General features: G+C 36.5%; 1 non-coding gene across 1 annotated transcript; it reads left to right on the plus strand.

The window, feature by feature from the left end:
• Nucleotides 1-791: 791 nt before the first annotated feature.
• LOC118153244 (U6 spliceosomal RNA) lies at nt 792-894 on the plus strand. Its single transcript, XR_004742501.1, has one exon. It is a non-coding gene; the product is annotated as a U6 spliceosomal RNA (small nuclear RNA).
• The last annotated feature ends 13259 nt before the right edge of the window (nt 895-14153 follow it).

The following is a 14153-nucleotide window of genomic DNA, read 5'->3' on the forward strand; positions in this document are numbered from 1 at the left end:
AAAGATGGCGGGACTTTCTACCAAGCAATAGCCAAAGAAGGCTAAGCAAAAAGAGCAAATCTGGAGGCATCACACTACCTGATTTCAAACACTACTATAAGGTCATAGTCACTGAAATAGCATGGTACTGGCATGAAATAGGCACATAGACCAATGGAACAGAATAAATAACACAAAAATAAACCCAAATACTTAGAGCTAACTGGTCTTAGAAAAAACAAAATCGTAAAGTGGGGAAAGGATACACTTTTCAACAAATAGTGCTGGGATAATTGGCTAGTTGCATGCAGGATGTTAAAATTCAGCCCTCGTTTCTCACCTTATACAAAAATCAACTCCTGAAACTATAAAAATTCAAGAAGATAATATTGAAAACCCCTTCTAGACATTGATGTAGGCAAAGATTTCATGACCAAAAATTCCAAAACAAATGCAATAACAACAAAGATAAATAGTTGGGGCCTAATTAAACTAAAGAGCTTTTGCGTGACAAAGGGAACTGTCAGCATAGTAAACAGACAACACACAGAGTGGGAGAAAATCTTCACAACTTGTGAACATCTGAAAAAAACCAACATCCAGAATCTACAACAAACTAAAACTAATCAGTAAGAAAAAAACAAACAATCTCATCAAAAAATGGGCTAAGGATATAAATGGACAATTCCTCAAAGCACATATACAGTCTGGGGGTGGTGGCTCATGCCTGTAATCCTAGCACTTTGGGAGACCTGGGCAGGTGGATCACCTGAGGTCAGGAGTTTGAGACCATACAGGGCAACATGTCGTAATTGTTTCAGCAGCAGGTATACTAAAATTGGAATGATACAGAGAAGATTAGCATGGCCCCTGCGCAAGGATATCATGCAAATTCATGAAGAGTTCCATATTTTTAGGCAAAGACTTCATGACTAAAACACTGAAAGCAATGGCAACCAAAGCCAAAATAGACAAATGGGATCTAATTAAACTTAACAACTTCTGTACAACAAAAGAAACAATCATTAGAGTGAACCAGCAACCAACGAAATGGGAGAAAATGTTTGCAATATACCCATCTAACAAAGGGCTAATACCCAGAATCTACAAAGAACTAAAACAAATCTACAAAAAAAAACAACACCATCAACAAGTGGGTGAAGGATATGAACAGACAATTTTCAAAAGAAGACATTATGCAGCCAACAAACATGTGAAAAAATGCTCCTCATCACCGGTCATTAGAGAATTGCAAATCAAAACCACACTGAGATACCATCTCATGCCTGTTAGAATGGCAATCATCAAAAAATCTGGAGACAACTGATGTTGGAGAGGATGTAGAAAAATAGAAACACTTTTACACTGTTGGTGGGAGTGTAAACTAGTGCAAACACTGTGGAAGACAGTCCTCAAGGATCTAGAAATAGGAATACCACTTGACCCAGCAATCCCGTTACTGAATATATACTCAAAGGATTATAAATTGTTCTATTATAAAGACAAATACACATGTATGTCCATAGTGGCACTGTTTACAATAGCAAAGACTTGGAACCAACCCAAATGCCCATCAAGGATAAGCTGGATAAAGAAAATGTGGCACATGTGCACCATGGAATACTATGCAGCCATAAAAAAGGATGAGTTCATATCCTTTGCAGGGACAAGGATGAATCTGGAAACCATCATTCTCAGCAAGCTGACACAAGAACAGAAAATCAAACACTGTGTTCTAACTCATAAGTGAGTGCTGAAGAATGAGAACACATGGACAGGTAGGGGAACATCACACACTGGGGCCTGTTGCAGGGTGGGAGAGCTAGGGAAGGAATAGCAGGGGATGGGGAGATTGGGGAGAGATAATATTAGGAGAAATACTTAATGTAGGTGACGGGGGTTGGAGGCAGCAAACCACCATGGCATGTGTATACCTATGTAATGATCCTGCAAGATCTGCACATGTACCCCAAAACTTAAAGTAAAATTTAAAAAAAATCATGTCAAGTATAATACCAAAACTTACTTTATAAGTAAATTGGTCCTATTTAAATGTATCTTTAATAGAAATGGGGAGCTAGAGAGAGAAAAATTGTGTTTCAGCAGAAAACTGCTGTATATCTTTTATTAGATTCCAGCCCTTACTATTGTTTTTGAGTTTTTATTATTTTCTTACAACTGGAACTAAATCCTAAATTATTTCTTGGCTACAATACATCTCTATAGGACTAGGTTTTAATTTTTTTAATGATGTTTTTAGTTGACTGCCAAATGGAAGCTTTTTTCTTTCTGTCATACAAATTCTTTTATTGATTAGAATTTTTCTGTGTATTATATGTCTGCCATGTACCTCTTGCTTTTTACTTCATCCAAGAAAACTAAACTCCTAGTATTCCAAAGACTAGAGATAATTCAACAAGTGAAAGAAGCCATATAAATTAGTAATTTTTCTGAGGTCTCAATTTGGCCACACTGTTAACACCATCCCATTTCAAATATTGGTGCTCTTAAAATTTCTGACTGAGATATATTCTGCCTCTCCTACTCCCTCATCTTGAGACAGGACCATTCAGAAATTAGCTTTCCTAATGACGCAAAACTAAGTTCCTAAATATAAAAGGAGTCCAAATCATTTGAGTTCATCCAGTATGCTTTCTTTGAAAGATCTTGATAAAAAAAGAAAAAAGTGAAAAAGAAAAATATCATTTAGTGGTGGCTCATGCCCAGCTACTCAGGAGGCTGAGGCAGGAGAATTGCTGGAACCCAGGAAGGTGGAGGTTGCAGTGAGCTGTGATTGTACCACTGCACTCCAGCCTGGCAGAGCAAGACTCTGTATCAGAAAAAAAAAAAAAGTAATCACACACACAAAAAATATGTCAGAATGTCAGAGTAATCTGAGCGATCTGAGGTATGTAAAATTTATCAGGCCCAAAGACACAAGAGTATGGAACTTCAGTCACACCCTCTGCTCTCATGCCTAGGAAGCAAATCCTTAAAACTATCTTTTTACTTGACTAGCTGCCTCACCCATTATCTTCATATTTCTAGAATTTGTGATACAAATAAAAATGTATAGCCAATTGTTAGCTTATGTTATTTCCAGGAGCAATGCTTGAACCCAGGAAGTGGAGGTTGTAGCGAGCTGAGATCCCAACACTGCACTCCAGCCTGGGCAACAGAGGGAGGCTTCATCTTAAAAAAAAAAAAGTTTATTTTATTTTAATGAAAATTCTTGGTAAACAACTTAGGAACTGCCTCTTCTTTTTCCTTAAAATGCACTTATAACTGCTGCTAGTCAGAGTATATATTCACAGAAACTTGAATATATGCTGCTGAGGGGCTGTCCCTAAGGTTTGGGCTTGAATATGTGATATAGCTAGCCTAGAGTTAGAACTTGTACACTGCCATATTGTAAAAGACAAAACTGTTTCTATTCTCCTACAAGGACTGCTAACCTTGGTTTCTGTAAACTGCTAATTTACTTTGCAAAAAGGTAAAGCTGCATACTTCCCCTTATCTGTAACTGCCAGAATTGCGGGACTTTGATCATTGGTGATGGCCAGAGTAAGCACCCCCAGAAAATTCCATCCTGGCGCCAAGCAACTAAAAAAAATCTGTGGAGCCCACACCTGCCCAAATAATGTATAAACTAATGTTTATCTAGACCTTTGTAAACCACTTAAGTGGCAATCAGAATGACAAAAGTCCCCTGGCCCTTGGAATGTCTGGAGCCCCCTCACCCTCCTCTCAGCCTAGGAGGTGATTGACAGCTTTCATCCCCATCTCCACTCTTCACCCCCACTCCCAAGGTTTTGCGGGTATAAAAAGGTCTTGTCTCTCTTCTTTCGGGGCCATGGGTTGGAGAGACGTGAGTCCTCCGTGGTCGCCGGCAATAAACCCTGCAATTTGGCATACTTTTGTTCTGGTGTTGACTTTCTGTGCTCAGTTCAATGCAACAAATAAACTCTATACTTTGTCATATTTTGTAAATTTCATTATTTAAGTTTGACAATACTTAGATCATTGGTTTAAAACTGTCTTATTTTGTCTTTTTGCTGCTTGAGTTTTATGTGGTTTACAGATCACAGATACTCAAAAGGTACAGTAACTCAAAAACCTCACTATCTACAGTCAGGTTCTTCAAGTCTAACCTTATCTCCAGTTTCTGCCTTTTTTTTTTTCCTGGATTTACTTGTATGTCCTGGCTGTTTTATAATAATAAACTTTTTAGATCTTTGTCTGAAATTCTGGGCAGGGGTATTCTAAAGTCCTTGCCATTTTCTGAGTGGTAAGAGTTTGTTTTTTAAGTTAGTGAGGTGACTAATGATGTATCCATAAATAGTGACATGATGGGGGCTGATCACTGCAGGGAGCAACCATGTGGTGATAGGGCTGGTTTTTGACCCTTTTTCATCTCTGGGGAGGGGAAAGGGGATAGAGATTGAGTTCAATCACATAGCCAATAATATAATTAATCATGCCTACATAATCAAAACCCAATAAAATTTGAGACATAAAGTCTGAATGGAACTTCCTGGGTGGTGAACACATTCATGTGCTGAGAGAGTGATTCTACAAGAAGAGAGAATGGGAGTTCTCCATTTCCTTCCAGATCTCATTCTATGCATCTCTTCACTTGCTTGGTTCTTGTGATTGTGCACTTTATAACAAAACCGTAATTGTAAGTAGAACAGTTTTTCTGAGTTCTATAAGTCATTCTGGCAAATTAAACCTGAGAGAGTCATAAGAACCTACAAATTTATAGTTTTTCAGTTAGAAATGCAGTTCGCTTAGGAACCCTTGACGAGTGACTGGAATTTGAAACAGGGTAGCTTGGTTGGGAACTGCTTGCTTTAACTTGTGAGGTTGGCGCTAACTCCAAGTGATTAGTACCATAATTGAATTGTGACACACCCAGTTGGAGTTGAAACAGAATACATGCATATGCTAGCTTTTTAGCCAAATACATTATTTATATTTTAGATTTCCTCCTTTCTATATCTCCCTCATTTTCAGAGTCCTTTCTTTAAGTTTCCAGCCATCCTACTGCTCTAAATCCTGCCATCTTCCCCATGATTCAATTTTTCACAGGGAGAGTTAGAGAGTGGTGATGGTGGGTCCCTGTGACTGTCATGAGAAAACAACAGTAAACCAACAGTTCTTGCAGAATCAAGAGCATTCTCTTCCTAATAATCTCCTCTTATTTGCCTCTCACTTTTTCTTGGGTCACTTTCCATTACCTTCAAATATTTGTTTTAACACTTTTGTCCAGTTTCTATAAGTGTTTTCTCTAGGAAGAATTGTCTAGGGTCTTCACGCCACTTATTTACACCATCCGAAAAAGCAGGAACAATTTCCAGAAGCCTTGCTATTCTTATCCAATTTTTTCCTTTTCTATTTGCAAGCTACTTCTATGTTTTCCTATATTTAATTTTTCAAAAGACTAATAAATATTTATGATTTCTAAAAATGAATGCTAGAAAATAGGAATGGTGGACAGTTTGCAAAAGAGAAGGACATTCTATCCAAGGAGATTACTCACTAAGTTGCCCAAACTCTGTCATCTTTTATTGTACCTTCTAAATAATTAAACAATGTTCTCTCTCCTCTTATGTCTAGATATTAACTTAGAATCACTGTGTCTGGGAGAATAGTTCTCTCCAGCTTATCTGGCACAGAAGTGCATGAGACAAATATAAATTTACTTAAGCATTAACTTTTCCCCTCCTCATCAAAACTCTTCTTTTGGTAATTCTTTCAAACAAGTTTTTCAACACCCTGGAGAGCAGCAGATAATAAAATTACATACAGGAAACTACTTAATGTTCCTGCAGTGTAGGTTAGTGTCCTTATTCTTGTTATTCTTCTATTGTAGTTATACATTTACAGGCATGTTTTTCATTTTGTTTCATAAAGTCAGTTTGAGTAGAAACCACATTTTACCATCTTATTTTTATAGCCCCTGAGACAGCAGCTAGCACTGAGGTACAGGGAAGAAAGAAATAAGAAAAGGAAAGAAGAAAGGTAGGAGGGAAGGAAAAAAAGAGGTAAAGGTATGAGCAGGATGAAAAATAATTGTCTTATGATGAAAATCTGTAAAGAGTGTTGTTTCAATTATTTATTGCTGCATAACAAACTTTCTTAGAATATAGTGCCTAAAACCAATAATTAATTAAATATTTATTTGCTCATGATTTTCAGTTTGTTCAGGACTCAGCAGAGGCTGCTCATCTTTGCTCTATGTCTTATTGGCTGAGGCCTTCTCATTTGAAGCTGGAGAACCCAAGATGGCTTCCCTCACATGTCTGACACCTGAGTTTGGATGGCTGGAATGGTTGGAAACTGGCTGGACTATTCTGTCTCTCTTTGTTTTCTTCCATCCTCTAAGTTTTTTTTAATCTTTGTAAGACCTCTCTCCAGCAGGCAAATTGTTTTTCTTGGCTTTGTGGCTGTTTTTCAAGAAAAACAACAACAACAACAAAAGGAAACTGCACGACGTCTTAAGACTCAGGACAGAAAATCTCAGAATGTCATTTTTGGCATATTCTATGAGTCAAGAGAAGTCACAGGGCCAGCTTGGCTTTAAAGAGAGGAGGAAAAGACTCTCATCTCTTGCTGGGAGGAACAGCATGTACACACAGGTATGGGAAGATCTGTTAGCAGCCATCTTTGCGGACAATCTACCACAGGGTTAACAGCCTATTACTGGATTAGCATAGAAAAGTATTTTGAAAATTTAACCTAGAAGCAATAATTCAGCAATTCCTAATTCATTAACAGTTCCTAGTTCATTTCTTTTAAAAGAACACATATTTGCTTTAGTATCTCATCTTTGACCAAAAATTCTTAATCAAATGTGTCCTGAAACCATTTCAGATTGCATATATTAGGTTCAATGGCATCCATAAATACTTATAGATGAACTATAAAGTGTTTTAGATAACTTGTGAATTACCATATCTATATAAAGCTAATCACAAAGCTAAATGATCAGTGATTGGAATAGGGAGCTAATGTATAAAAAGTACACAGATAGTCCTTCTATCCTTCTAAGCTTAGAATCTGAGGCCGGGCGCGGTGTGGCTCACGCCTATAATCCCAGCACTTTGGGAGGCCAAGGCGGGTGGATCACAAGGTCAAGAGATCGAGACCATCCTGGTCAACAAGGTGAAACACTGTCTCTACTAAAAATACAAAAATTAGCTGGGCACGGTGGCGTGTGCCTGTAGTCCCAGCTACTCGGGAGGCTGAGGCAGGAGAATTGCTTGAACCCAGGAGGTGGAGGTTGAGGTGAGCCGAGATTGTGCCATTGCACTCCAGCCTGGGTAACAAGAGGCAAACTCCATCTCAAAAAAAAAAAAAAAAAAGAATCTTAGCTTATTTTTTTCTGTAACACACAACTATCAGAAGGATTGTATGAAAGATAATTTTAAATGTAATAGCATTCATTTTGTTTTGAAATGTAAGTTATAATCAGATTGGTGTAGAAGAATTTTGCCTGTATTTAAATGGTGAGGTTTGTAATAGAAAACCTAAGATAAAAAATGGACATTATTTTTTCTCCTTTTATTGTTTTCAGTTCATAGTAACAATACAATTTGCTATATCATTAAAAGGAACTACATGCACCTCGGCTTTATAAAGATTTGTAAACATGCTGTGAGAGATACATTTCTATCATCAGATCAGCACTTCAATGAGAACCAAGTTGATTATAATAAGACTGACTTTCTTTCATGAGCACATCCATCATGAAGGTTCAGGAATTTATCTAGTTAGAAGACTGTTAAAAGGGAAATGTCAGCCCACAAATTAATATCCATTACTGGTGATCCATATGGTGACAATGGATATTAATTGTGGTTTTGTTTTATCATTTAAAAGAGGATATTAGAAAAAAATCTAGTAAATTATTTAACATTGTTTTTGTTTCAGAAGCTTTTTAAATGAGATTTCTGGTGATAATTTATAAGAGATTAAAAATATGCTCATTTAGAGTCTGAATTTAATACATCAAAGCCATTAAGAAATTAGAAAAGCCTGAACAGACTATGTTGTCTCTGGTGATGTAAATGATTATTAATATGTTTATTTCTAATACAAAAGGATTCTGCAGATTATTTTATTAACTTCACTGTTTTTAGAATTCCACATTTGTTAGGAAGATAATGCTTCAAAGTAAAAGCTTATTTAAGAGCCTAATTTACATTTTCCTTGCTTTTGGTAACCAAACTATTAAGTAAACAAACAAACAAAACAATAGGTGGATAGTACAAGTTACCTCTGCTTGCCTGCAATTGACCAGAATTTCTATTTCAACTTCTTTCCTCTGAGAGTGTTGCCACTAATGTGACCATCAATCCATCTGTGCTTCCGGTTATTAAAGAACACCTGACAATCCCTTTAATCAATCACCTTGCTGTGAAAGGAAGTGGTGAGAAGGTTGAGGGGAGAGGTGAATTACCTCAAATCTGAGGTTAGTAATGTTTGCAGAGGGGAAGTACCCTAAGGAGTCTATAAACTGGGGTGAGTTTTTATTGGTCTCCTTCAATTTTTTCTTTATTTTGAAATGACCTTGAACACATATCAGATCATTCACACAAGCCAGGAAGCAATAGCCTATTTCCTCAGAGCTTTTAGGGTAAGAAGTGCATTCATTCAAGGTAATGCATTTTATTTGTAACTGCTTCCCACAGTTTAACTTTACTTAGCTTTTAGATGACCTCTTAACCTATAATTTTTCAAAGAAATTGAAGGGGTGTGTGTGTGTGTGTGTGTGTGTGTGTGTGTGTGTGTTTTAAAGGACATTTTTTCTAGTCAGGAGACCTGGATTTTCTTTTGACTTTTCATTTTCATTAGGACCCTAATCAAGGAATCAAAAATATATTTATTACCTGACCTTGGAAACCTAAATACTCTCATTTGGCTGTCCTTGATTAATTGATACCACCCTTAACTGCCCATAACGATTTTATCCACTCTAATCCCTAACACATAATTCTTACTGTGGATGTCCAAGTCTGCTTTACGTTACATTTAAAACCCATTTCAATTTTCACTTGCATGTCTTTGCTTTTGCTATTTTTCTAAGTTTGCGATTGTCTGAACACTTTTATTCATTCCTTACACAAAATGTGCCGTTTCTCTAAAGCCCATCTCAGCTGTTCTAACATTATGACCTCTTCTGATGAACACCATAGCTTCCTGTCCCCTCAAGACATTTATTTTTTTTCTGGCTAAAGTAATTGAACTCAGTTTACTGAATGATTATACAATGTTATATCTAAGTTTCTTATGATGTTATATCTGTCAGTTTGTCTTCAAGGTTGTACATTTGCTGAAAATGAGGACTACATTCCTGCAACATATATTAGGGAATTAGGGTGCCTAGGGTGGTCTATAACTCCTTCCTGATAGATTTCTGACAGTCATTTAATAATTAACACACATAAATCTTTTTATCTCACCATATATGAGTCTATAATTTACTCTGAAGTGAAAAAATACCTTTTCTCCTATACAGTAAGCAAGAAGAGTATTAAAAATTTTATTTTGTTTTGCAATAGATTATATTTTAGACATCGCACAGGCAATATCATTTTGGTATATGTATGGATTTATGTATATTACTGCCTTTGTTTGCTACTATTGTTTTTCAATAATTTTTGTTTGTTTTTGTTTTTGAGACAAGGTCTTACTCTGTTTTCCAGGCTACAATGCAGTGGTGTGATCATGGCTCACTGCGCCCTCCATCTCCCAGGCTCAGGGAATCCTCCTACCTTAACCTCCTGAGTAGCTGGAACTATAGGCATGTGTCACAACATCTGTCTAAATTTTCCATTTTTTTTGTAGAGATGGAGTCTTACCATGTTGCCCAGGTTGCTCTTGAACTCCTGAGAGCAAGCAATCCTCCCACCTCAGTCTCCCAAAGTCCTGGGATTACAAATATGAGCCACTGCAACCAGCAGTGATATTTGCTAGACTATTTTAATTAAAAGAAATAACTATTCCATTGTTGGTATGCAAACATTTCAGTGGCTGTAACATCATAACTTGATCTTAGCTGTGTCTACTGAAAAAGAAAAAGATTATTATTGCTTATGGACTGTAAGTTGGGACAAGGAGAACACTGATCTAATTTTAGTGTTCATGATTTAACCCTCCCTAATTCTGATTCATATTGTATATTCTTATCAGGTCTATAAGTACATGAAGTACAGTAGCAAAATTGGTAAAAAATGACTAAAATAAAACTGTTCTCTAGCAGAAACACTACTCTAGGACCTTATGCTATGGTAAGGAAGAAGTCTATTTAAAAATGTGATTGCCATAGCTCTCTATATAACACTCTTTAATGTAATAGGCAATCTCATTTGCTTTTATAAAGCAGAATTTTTCTGGCAATTAAAACTGGCAATAGGCAGGTGGCAACACCAAACACAAAACTGCCCCCAAATGTAACATTCTGGTACCAAACTGAAAATATTACCTATTACCTATTGCTTGTTTTTAAAAAGTAAATAGCTATTAAAAGTAATTGTTTTATAAATGTAGCGAGAGCATTACTAAGAGTGGACAATAAAATGTATAGCTGATCACAAGCTTTATGTTTTAGGGTAACAGCCCCAGTTACAACTTGTTTGGATGCCTACAAATATACATTGACTGGCAGCTGGTTGGTATGTGAAAGGGAAATGAAAGTTAATTTAATCAGAAAATCATTTTGCTTATACTTTCAAATTAAACAATATTTGAGCAGGTTGAGTTCTTGGGATTGATTACGAATTAGAGCAAATAAATAGAAAATTTCTCAGACAATTAAGATTTAATTAGGCCTTTCATCACCCCACTACACTGATGTGCTTGTCCTTATTAACGTTGCCCTCCTTCTGCCCTCTATGCCTCATCACAGTTTTAATAAATATGCGCCTCTTCTCAGCCTCAAACTCTTTGCCCCAGTGTTCTCAAAATTCTTGTAGGCAGGCATTGGTTGGGTCAATGTCCTCAGGTTAGAATGAAGTATTCCTCTTTCTCTGGGTGCCCATAACTCATTCTCATTATGGAAGTCCCTGCAGGTTTTTTGTTTTTAATCTGCTTTAAAATCTGCTTCTTTCTGAGATGGCTTGTGGGTACCTGCATGTCTTTCTTTCTCAACCACATTGCTTACCCCCTACAAAAACGTTTTTCTGCCTTTTCTTTTTCTTGCACCATAATTCCAACAAATAATTAAGCTCCTCTCTCATGTAGGGGCACTAGGAAATGATGACTCTGAAGCTATTTTCTTAATATACATCTCCAAAACTGAGATTCTTTCCTTTGGTGCAGTTAGTTTTAGGCAGATGGGAGCCTGTCTGGCTACCTTCTGTATTTTGTCTTCCTGATTTAACACCCACTTCTTGAATGGTAGCAGAGACCCTTGTTCTCTATGAATTATAAATCTGTGTCGTGTCATGCTATTTTTCTACTAGTCAGTGGAGAAATAACAGAACATTTTTTTTCTTTAAATAGAGGAATCAATACACATGAAAATGGAGGAAGTAAGTGCTATAGAGAACACTGCCTTAGATTTATTAATCATCTTCCCATGTAACATTACTTTAGGGCTCAGAAACCCAACACCCCCCAATATAACATTATGACATGCTGAACTGAAGAAGTCTCAAGGTCTTTTTGAAGAACCACCTTCACCATTTCTCCCAAGGAAGCTGAAGTTATGTTTTATTTTTTTAATCTTCCTAAGATCAGATCCACTAAGGAAAGCAATTATATTTTATTTCATCTCCCAGTTAGTTTACTATCTACTGCAGAAAAGACCAAGATGTGACCACACCTCATTGGAACTTTTTACAAGTATAATAATAACTGTCTTTAAGGACTTTTTAAATTACAAAGAAAACTATTTTCAAGTTAATCCCTGTTCTCTGGTTTAATCATTCTCCCTAGCAATTATTTATTGCCCTTCAACAGAATTCCTCTTCTCCCTCCCATAACCTGTCTTACCAGGATAGATGCCTTCATTGTTTCTCTAACCTCCAAATGGTATATAAGTTTCTGTAACTTATTGGGAAGTTAAGTCTTTATTCTGAGTGTTCCTGTGTACACACGTTAAGTAAATTTGTATGCTTTTTCTGCCATTAATCAATCTACTTTATCCTAGTAATTTTTCGGTGAACCTTTAAGGAGGCAATGGCCATGGCCTCCATAGTTAATATAAAGAAATTTTATTCAAGGATTAAGCCAGATGCCTCTCCTGTGTCCTCTCTTTAGAGTGTGTCTTTGGAAACTAAACAATCCCAACCAGAGATCCAACCTTTTGTAATAGCATGATGGATTCCTGTTGCCTCCAGCGTACGTAGAGCCAATTCAGAGAAAGTATTGCAGTCAAGAAATAGTTTAATAAACTCAGAGCAGCCAAATGGAAAGACAGGAGTCTATTACTCAAGTTATCCATCCCAAGAAGTCAAAGGCTAAGACTTTTATGGATAACTTGACAGGCAAGTGGCTAGAGAATGGGTGCTATTGATTGGTTGGGGATAAAATCTTAGGGGTGTGGAAAATGGCCCTGATGTATTGAGTCAGCCTCTGCGTGAGGGTCACAGGACCAGCTGAGTCTTGAGTTTTTGGTCCAGATGGAGTCAATTGTTCCCCAGAATGCAGAAGTCCAAAAAAATACCTCAAAAAACTAATCTTAGATTCTACAATGGTAATTTTATCAACATAAACAATTTGGAAACTACAAATATTGTGATCTCCCATGCAATAAACAGTTATAGAAAGGCAAGCTATGCCTATATCTTAGCAGAATCCAGGCCTTTTCTATAATCTTAGTCTTGCAGACTTCAATAAGTCTTACAAAAATTGTTTCAGAACAAGGAGGGGGTCAGTTTCAGGGAGAAACTATTACTGTTCTTGCTTCAAAGTTAAACTGTAAACTGAATTCCTTCCATGGTTAGCTTTGCCTACTCCTAGGAATGAGTGAGCATAGTCAGCCTCTGAGGCTAGAAGCAAGGTGAAATCAGCCATGCTAGACTTCTCTCACTGTCATAATATTTGCAAAGGTGATTTTATTTTTACTTCTTGTGTTTGCTGGTCTCTTGACAATTTCTTTCATTCTCAGCAGAATTATTACTAAAGTAATTTAATTCAGTAAATCCTTCTATCTCTTTAGTAGCTAAAAAAATGATTGTGGGGGGAGTTTAAATGAGCTAGCTAAATATTTCATGGATGGTGATTATGAGTGCTTTTCAATACTAAATTACTCTGGAGAGTTTTGGTGGATTTCAGTTATCCACTATGTTTTGGTTACTGTCTGAATACTCTCTTGTATTGAGTTTAGTTAAAAAAAAAAAAAAACAGAGAGAAAGACAAGCTATGCATACATCTTAGAACTCAGGTTGGTCTCATAATCCTACCCATTAGAATGGCCAAAAATACAAAACACAGACAACACCAAATACTGATGAATATGTGAAGCAACAAGAACTCACGCACTGCTGCAATCATACTCCTTAGTATTACCCAAATAATTTTAAAAGTTATGCTCTCACAAATACTGGCACACAGATGTTTATAGCAACTTTATTCATAATTGACAAAATTTGAAAGCAACCAAGATACCTTTTGATCAGTGAATGGATAAACTATGGTACATTCATACAATGTAATAGTATGCAATAATAGTACATAGTGATGAAAAGAAATGTTATAACAGAAAAACATGGAAGAACATTAACTCACATACTGGTAAGAAAAAAAAAGCCAGTTTGAAAAGGGCGCATTCTGTATGTTTCCAACAACAAGACAGTTTGAAAAAGGCAAAACTATAGAGGTAGTAATAAGATCAGTGGTTGCCAAGGTAGAAAAGAGATGGGAAAGATAGACAGAGCCTAGGGGATTTTTAAGGCAATGAAGTTCTTCTACATGATACTGTAATGGTGGAAATACGGCAGTATACATTTATCAAAACCCATAGAACTGTGCAAAGTAAAAGAGTAAACTGCAATGTAAACTATAAACTTTAGTTAATAATAATGTATTCACATTGGTTCCTCATTTGTAACAAATGTATCTCACTAATGCAAGATGTTAATAATAGGGGTAACTGTGAGCAGAGGGAAAGGCAATATGTAGTTACTCTGTACACTTCCTGTTCAATTTTTCTGTAAACCTTACAC

Source organism: Callithrix jacchus, chromosome 4 (assembly GCF_049354715.1).
Source record: "Callithrix jacchus isolate 240 chromosome 4, calJac240_pri, whole genome shotgun sequence".
NCBI classification, from domain to species: Eukaryota; Metazoa; Chordata; class Mammalia; order Primates; family Cebidae; genus Callithrix; species Callithrix jacchus.